General features: G+C 37.0%; 1 protein-coding gene across 4 annotated transcripts in view; it reads right to left on the bottom strand.

Moving 5' to 3' along the window:
* The window catches only part of LOC106867896 (calcium-binding protein P), an 85,877-nt gene that overhangs the window by 71,452 nt on the left and 5,615 nt on the right, over positions 1 to 8,810 (bottom strand). Inside the window, exon 1 of one of the 4 annotated variants that reach the window (XR_008264938.1) lies at positions 2,632 to 3,215. The exons of 1 other annotated variant lie outside the window; for it this stretch is intronic. The gene's annotated coding sequence lies outside the window, so the exon portion shown is untranslated. Of the gene's footprint in view, positions 1 to 2,631; positions 3,216 to 7,740; positions 7,761 to 8,810 lie in introns of those variants that run through there. 2 more of the 4 variants (XM_052970872.1, XM_052970870.1) reach the window with 2 other exon arrangements.

The raw sequence follows: 8,810 nt of genomic DNA, 5'->3' as shown, positions 1-8,810 counted from the left end.
ACATGAGACTATATATATACATACATACATGAGACTATATATATACATACATACATGAGACTATATATATACATACATACATGAGACTATATATATACATACATACATGAGACTATATATATATATAGATACATACATACATGAGACTATATATATATATACATACATGAGACTAAATATATATATATATATACACACACACACAAACAAACAAACAACTATATATACTCGCACAGATGCATATATAGGATATAGAGATCAGCAACAAACACGGGAACAGGCAAGGGAATTACAAATGACATTTTTTCAGAATGTCAGAGATGTGTCGTTTAATGTATAAAGTGAAGTACTTTGGAGTCTGAAATTGTTTAATGCACTATGGAATCCAAATTGATGTCACATACCACACACAAAGAAACGGTTTAGACACTTAAGAAGGCTTGGACTGTAAGGGGAAGTAGAGCGGGATGAAGGAATGTTCCATATACTTTCGGTAACCATCGTTATGAAATAACTTAATGTTAAACATTAGAAACTTTTTAAAGATGATATCGATTCAGAAGTCGAGATACTTGCAGAGGAGGTATTAGAGTTAGTTGCTAACCTTAGGTGGGTCGTGGGATTAAACCCTTCACTAAAGGCCATCAGATCTCAGGAGTTCTGGGCCTGACCAAGCTGACTTTGTAGAAAAGATATTTTTTAAACGTTTAAAAGAGGATGGAGGTTTGTCATCCGCGAACACGTTTACATACCCAACATACACATACACTCATATAGACACATACACATATATACACACACACACATATCCACACACATATATATATATACATATATATTCACATATACTCGCATATAGACACAGATATACATAATATACACACATGTACACGCACAGACATATACATATGCACACAAACATTATATACATATAATCTGGTTGTACTGTTTCACTACACATGTGTGCGTATGAAGCAAAAATATTTATACAGGTAGATAAATATTATTCATAAACCAACGACTGACGCATTTTAACAATAAACACTCGAAATATTCAGAGTAATACAGTTTCATTTAAATGTGACATGGCAAATATTTATTAAGCATTAATAATACTTAGATTAACGATCTCTGGAAGACAGATCAAAAGCTAAAGTAGAGTTTGTAAACAGGGACGAGGTGAAATCGATCGCCAAAGATGTTAAACTCCCGCGCTATTAGTTTCTGACGACTTTTAATAAACGACAGGGAAAACAGAAGCGCTGGGGGGGAGGGGATACTCCTCTCACACACAAAAAAAAGCAATTCAAACACAAAGGGTCTATCTCCCGCCTCCCCACTGCCATATATTTAAATTGTCAAGTAATATATTCCTAGTTATATGTATATATATATGTGTGTGTGTGTAATTAAAAGTTTTGTTTTTTATAAGCAAAAAAAAAAAATGAACATTAAACCAAAAAGTCTCACAAGTATAGAATGAGATATTTAAAATAATTTTATTGAGTGACTTCGAAGTTTCATCAGTGGTTGGCCTTGTGCAAATGAGTCTGAATATATACACACACATGTGTGTGTGTGTATATATATATATATATGACATAAGTCACGAGTATATATAAACAATATGTAAAATCACACACATATACACTGTGTATTCATAGATATATGAACGAGTACAATTTAATAGAATGTAATTATATATATATATATATATATATATATATATATATATATAACATCTCTTAATATATATGAACAATAGTAATTCCACATTTACTACCAAGAGACAGTGGGGTTTAAAGAAATAAGGGCACAAGATGTGAACCACTATTTAAAACCAAATAGTCAATAAAAACGGTTTAAATACGATGTTTACAACAAAGCGGCATAAAATATCCCCAACATATATATAAGAACAAAAAAAGACTGAAAGACTTTGAGAACGGTTACAAGGAAGAAAATGTAAAACAGCGATTCCACAAAGAAAGGATCGAAGACTTCGACTTCATATTTAAAGGATTCGTATAGAATTTCTAAGGAGACAGTTGACCGGGTTGGGGAGTGGATTAATAACTCACCTATTTCCAATAAACTCCTTTCCTAATTAAAAGGAAAGTGTTTTGTAAAACAACAAAGACAATATAATTTGAAAGGTTGTAGCTAATTAAGTACACAATTAAAATTAGTTTCCAATAATTTTTATAATTTTAATATACATGAACTACCAAGGTATCGGTCTTGCGTTGTCATATAAGTCTGGCACATTATACTACAATGATATATATATGTATATATATATATGTTTGGCTATATGCGTATATAAGTTAATAAATATATAAAGAACTACATCGTAGTAACTATTTAAAACAAATATAAACACGCACATTATATTCACATTTACTTTACGATTGATTATTGCTAAATCTATCGAAGTCAGGTATCTTCGTGCTGGTTGTTTTTTAAAACCAATAAACATTTAAAAAGAAAGTTGTGAAGAAAGCGTTGGTTATTTAAAGAGTTTACGTGGAATGTCGAATAAACAAGAGCAAATAGAATATAAATATATATATATATATATTTATGTGTAGGAGAGATAGAGAGAAGTGGGGGGTGAAAAATTCCACTCACTGGTTCCTCGTGTTCTGGTAAACTCTGGTAATGTATATATGTCTCCTCTTGATGTTCTCTTTAATAACGATGACGGCCAAACTGACTGCGTATAAATGTACGTGTTTTCAATGTATCCGTCTGTATATATGTGTGTAAAATACTTGTTTTACTAATGCGTCTGTATTTCCGAGTGTCTGACATATGACACACACACACTGCGAGTGCGTGTATATATGTAGGTGTGTGTGTTCATATGCTATTTATAACATTAGCATTCATACATATGTATATGTTTGAAATGGGTTTTACACACAACTGTACAACTCTGCCGACTGTCACCACCTCTACCGTCACTGCTCCTCTGCCTCTCTGTCCCCACCACCTCCGCTGTCATCATCACAGATCAACCACTACCCTCATCATCATCAGCATCGTCATCGTCACAGCTTCTGTTCTACTAGTTTCTAACCCTGTTTCTTTTATTGAAAGCATCATGACTATGGTCAGACGCGTTCCAGTCGTGACCATCTGTTCTTTCTGTGAGGTTGTCTAGGGCTACATTCATTATCCAATATGTTCCGGCTTTGTTTAAAGACGGTGAGGTGGGAGAGCTGACTGCTATTTCTAGCACGTGTATCGTCTATTACTACCAGTAGTAGTAGTAGTAGTAATAACAGTTGTTTGTGTTGTTTAGCCCCAGGCCAGCCTTCCTGCTATGACCATCTTCGTCGTTTTTTAGGGATATGTCTATGACTACCCACCTTGTCTAATGTACCATTTCTTTTTTGAAGATGGTTGGGTTGGATATAAGTTAAGGGTGATTTTTTTAGTTGCTATTTCTAGCAAGCCGAGCGACCACGTAGAGGCTCCCTCGTTGGCTAGTAGTAGTAGTAATAGTTACTTAATGGCTATAAATTCCGTTCCAAGATACAGCACACGGATGTTCTGGAATGCATAATCATCAGTGATGTTTCTGTGAGTTTTCACAAGAATTTCGGGGTTTCCAACATCAAACCGCCTCCCTTCTTGTAGTTTACCCAGCCGGGGGAATTGACCCACTCCCAGCTGTTTCCAGCCAGTCAAGCTCCCTCGTCAGCAAATATTTTTTTGTAGTACTAGTTTATCATTTAATGATTATAACAACCACAATAGATACAAAACTAAGAATTTTTTTCCTGGGGAAAAAGTCACGAGAACTTTTTTTCCGCTTGTTCCATTGTTCTTTTTTTTTTTTCCATGATATCCGGATAAAACGTGTAATGCTTAATTTTAAGGACATCAAGTGTGTAATATACGTATATTTTGTCAAGTAGAGTTGGCTTAATAAAGTGATTTAAAAATCATGTTCAATTACTGTAATCTATAATTTATGGTACTTAAATGAAAATGTATTTTTTCTCTTTCTTTATTAAAAATTATGAAACTTTTTCTGCGACTTTTTTTTCGCAACATTTTTTTTTCTGTGATTTTATTTACGTTCATCAAACATGTTGTAAAGTTAGTTTTAGTTAGATGTTAGTAGTAGTAATAGTAGTAGTAGTCGTAGTAGTAGTCGTAGTAGTAGTTGTTCTGTGATGGTGCTGGTTGTGATCAGTAGTGGTAGTAGTAACCATAGCAGTAGTAGTAGTGGTTGTAGTAGTAGTTGCAGCACAAGATGAAACAGTAGTAGCGGTAGTGGTTGTAGTTCTGTACTAGTGGTGGCTGTGAGTAGTAGAAGTAGTAGTGGTGGTGGTTGTAGTAGTAGTGGTGATTGTGGTAATGGTTATGGTGGATGGTGATGGTGGTAGTAGTAGATTAGTAGTAGTGGTGGTGGTGATGGTGGTAGTTAGTAGTAGTAGTAGTAGTAAACTAGTAGTAATGGTGGTAGTTGTAGTAGTAGTGGTGGTTGTGGTAGTAAGTAGTAGTGGTGGTGGTAGTGGTTGTGGTGGCGGTGATGGTGGTAGTAGTAGATTAGTAGTAGTGGTTGTAGTAGTGGTAGTAGTAGTAGTAGTAGTAGTAGTAGTAGTAATGGTGGTGATGGTGGTAGTGGTAGTGATGGTGTAGTAGTACTAGTAGTAGTAGTAGTAGTAGTAGATTAGTAGTAGTTGTGGTTATGGTGGTAGTGGTGTTTGTGTTTATGGTGGTAGTGGTTGTGGTGGCGGTGATGGTGTGGTGGTTGTGGTGATGGTAGTAGTAGTAGTAGTGGTGGTTATGGTGGTAATGGTTGTGGTGATGGTGGTAGTAGTAGTGGTATGGTGATGATGAAACAACGACGACAGACTAAAAGCTCATCCAACGAAACCCGCTCCCTTCCAATGTCGTTAATCTCTTAATCTTTCGCTCGCCGTTTTCTCTTCCGTCACATATTTCGCATAACAATGGAGACACAAAGATTACGTTATCCGAATTTTTACTATTTTTTTCGGCTCCATAAAATATCTCAGCTGAGTGAACCAACGAGTCCTCCGACCTGGTTTTTCCAACGGCTAGAAATAGCAACCAAACCTCGTCTAAGACACGTGTTCAACTGACTTAGAACAAAAACAAACAAAAAAGGAGTGAGGGGGGGGCGAAGGAGATATTGTACGATATAATCTGAGATTATTTACAGCAAGACAAGATTGCTATGGCCTTTGATCATAGATGTGTCCAATTAAGGCTGACCGCGGGTTAAAATTACTACTACTGGTGCTTATTCTATCTGTCTTTCGCCGAACCGCTATGTTACAGGGACGTAAACAAACCAACAGCGATTGTCAAGAGGTGGGATTGGAACAAACACAAATACACGTATACATACATACATACATACATACATACAGTAATCCTTTGCCATAACGCGGTTCACCTATCGCGGTTTATTATATATATATATATATATATATATATATATATATATGTATGGGAGAAGCGTGTGTAGAGAAAGAAGGAGAGGTAGATATATAGATATACATGATGGGCTTCTACGCAGTTTCCGTCAGCCAAATTCACTCACAAGGAATTAAGGCATTGATTGACTCCGAATCGATCAATGATTGTAAACCAGTTGTTCCGGGTTCGGTCCCACTATGCGGCACCTTGGACAAGTTTTTCCTATTATAGTCCCGCGCAAACCTATGCTTTGTGAGAGGATTTGGTAGACGGAAACTGAAAGAAGCCCGTCGCATATATGTATATATATGCATGTATGTATGTGTGTGTATATGTTTATGTGCCTGTGTTTGTCCCCCCCCCCCAATATCGCTTGACAACCGATGCTGGTGTATTTACGTCCCCGATAGAATAAGTACTAGGCTTACAAAGAATAAGTCCTGGGGTTGGTGCTCCAGCATGACCACAGTCAAATGACTGAAACAATTAAAAAAAAGGGAAAATGAATATATATATATATATATATATATATATATATATATACAAACACACACACACATATATATACACACACACACACACATACCCACACACAACAGTCTTCTATCAGTTTCCGTCAACCAAATACATTCACAAGGCTTTGGTCAGCCCGAGGCTATACGAGAAAACACTTGCCCAAGGTGCAGCGCAGTGGGATTGAACCCAGAACCATGAGCTTGGGAAGCAAGCTTCTTACCACATAGCAATGCCTACGCCTATTGCGTCTCGTAATATATATCGGTTCGGCAAAAGGAGACCGATAGAATAAGTACCAGACTTTTCAAAAAATGATAATTACTGAAAACTCTTCAAGGACATTATTTACATTCGACAGATATTTGTCCTCACCTTGTTTGTAATAATAATAATAATAATAATAATAATAATAATAATAATAATAATAACTGGGTACTGCACACATTCTACGCAAAACACTTTCAATACAGTAAACATAAGAGCACCACAGCAAACCACAGCACATACCCAAGGCGCACAGAGCTGCGCTCGGTAGTGAAGTGAAAGCACGTTATAAAAATAAAACTACTGAATAATAATAATAATAACAATAATGATGATGATAATAACAACAACAACAACATCGAAAATACCTTAAGAATGAGAACCTGGGTTCGAAATTTCCCCCAAGACACCTGATGAAGGCTGGAGGGTATATCAGCCGAAACGTGTTTAACAACAAACAAGATGAGGACAAATATCCGTCGAATGTAAATAATGTACATAATTCCTCATCTCTTAAATATAGAACCACCCTTCAAGGAGTTGTTCGAGCATGGCCGCAGTTTAATGGTTGCAGCAAGTAAAGGAAATATACTCACCGTCTGACGTATTTAACTTAGTTTCTGGCTCTCATTAAATTGTTGCGGAAGTGGCTGAGTATCCCATAGAAACTTGTACCCTTAACGTAACCTTCACGAAGATTCAGTCGTGAAGTGGTCGAGGGGTGCTGGCGAGAAGGAAGTCCGCTCCGGACGACACTTTATTGGGGAAACACTTTTGGACCTGCTGTATAAGCTTAGGGTACCATGATGGGGTACGCGAACTCAAGGGCTTCCCCTGGCGGCACACGCTTCAGCTACACCACTAGTTGAACCCTTGAGCTATCGTTGCTGTGCGTCAGGCGTGTTAGGGTTAGTTTATGTCTTTTGTTGATAGTGTGGGTGGCTGAGTGCTCCTCAGACTTTTGAGCCCTTAATGTAATCCTTAGACAATCACAAAGTGGGACGGCGTGTGTCAAGACTGAACCTAGTGGCCCTTTCAATTACAGTCCATCCGACGAACCTCCATACTGTTGCCTTCTAAACCGGTTTCACTCACAAAGTTTGGGTTGTTCGATTCAATGGTAGAATGCGTTTGGGCAATGTAACCTGCAGTGGAATTGAACATGCGACCTCATGACCGGGAAGTCAAGTTCTTAACCATTCGGTTATGACAATGTCTAGGTGCATGATTCTTAGTTAGAACGGAAGGACTGTCTTTTTCAACTTACTTGCTCGTAATCAGCTTCGGTGCCGTTAGAGCTATGCGCGCGCGCGCGCGAACATAAGCAGAAAAGGCAGATATACAAACGTAGGTGCAAGGAGTGTATTTACATAGAATATTGTGTCTAAAAATACAAATAAAGGAATGATGTATTCAAGTCTTTACGGCTGTTTCGGATAAATAATGGCTGGTGTTATAATCATGTATATTGTATATATTATGTAAGCTCGTACTTACAGTTGACTTCCTACATCAGTGTTACCTGCCCTGGATGAAGAAGCTGGAGTTTCTGTTTCCTTTTAAACATTACTTGATGGCCATCTAGACTACGCTTGCTTAAAAAATTTTCAACACACACTTTATATATACATGTGTGTGTGTGTATATGTATGTGTAAATGTGTGTGTATATGTGTGTATATATATATATATATATATATATATATATATATATATATATATATATACACACACATATACACATGCGCATGCGTGTATGTATGTATATATGTATGTATGCGTGTTTTTTAAGAAACTGACACAGTCCCGCAATACACCTAGTTCGTCATGATCCAATGGGCTTTTGATCAAAAGCGTTCCAGCTGTGACCATACAGCCTTTCTTCGGAGATTGTGCAGTGACACTAAGCATTCGAAACCCTGTCAGCTCTGTAACGAGAAAAGGCCACGGCATATCACTTTCCGTATTTAGCGACGACGCTCCTTATTAGCCGATCTTGGCCCACATTTCAGCCAATCGTTGTTCTGGCGCATAAGATCAATGAAAAATGTTATTATCCGTGCCAAATCATGGTTATAAATTGAGATGCGCAGAAAACACAAGCCAGAAGAGCCAGAGGACTCATAGAGGTTTTTGTGGTTGACGGGGAGTGATGCAGCTATGACGTCTTGGAAAAAAGTTCTCCAAGTTTCGCCAAGCATACTTTCACACACACACACACACTAGCTACTAATATTCAGCTTAACCCATTACCTACCAGTGATCTCATATGAGATCACTTAAAAATTACAAACTTCGTAATTATCTGTCAATATTTACACATATCTAACCTTTTTGCTATATCTACTAGGTATATTTCTCTGATATTCAAATGAGGTTTGCTAGTTTTTCACCGAATATCTCGCTTATTTCTATTTAAAATGTTATTTTGATCATTCCAGCGTGTTTCTAAGGCTGTTTTATGCTAGAAATCAAAGTTTCATAAAGAAAAATCCAGTTAATAGAATTATGGGAGGTAATGGGCTAACAAACTTTCTGTAGAGCAACAATTGTAGCATGAATGTGTAA

The sequence above is a fragment of the Octopus bimaculoides genome, chromosome 9, assembly GCF_001194135.2.
Source record: "Octopus bimaculoides isolate UCB-OBI-ISO-001 chromosome 9, ASM119413v2, whole genome shotgun sequence".
In the NCBI taxonomy this organism is placed as follows: Eukaryota; Metazoa; Mollusca; class Cephalopoda; order Octopoda; family Octopodidae; genus Octopus; species Octopus bimaculoides.
The sequence above is the reverse complement of the archived record's forward strand: the minus strand, read 5'-3'. Positions and strand labels throughout refer to the sequence as shown.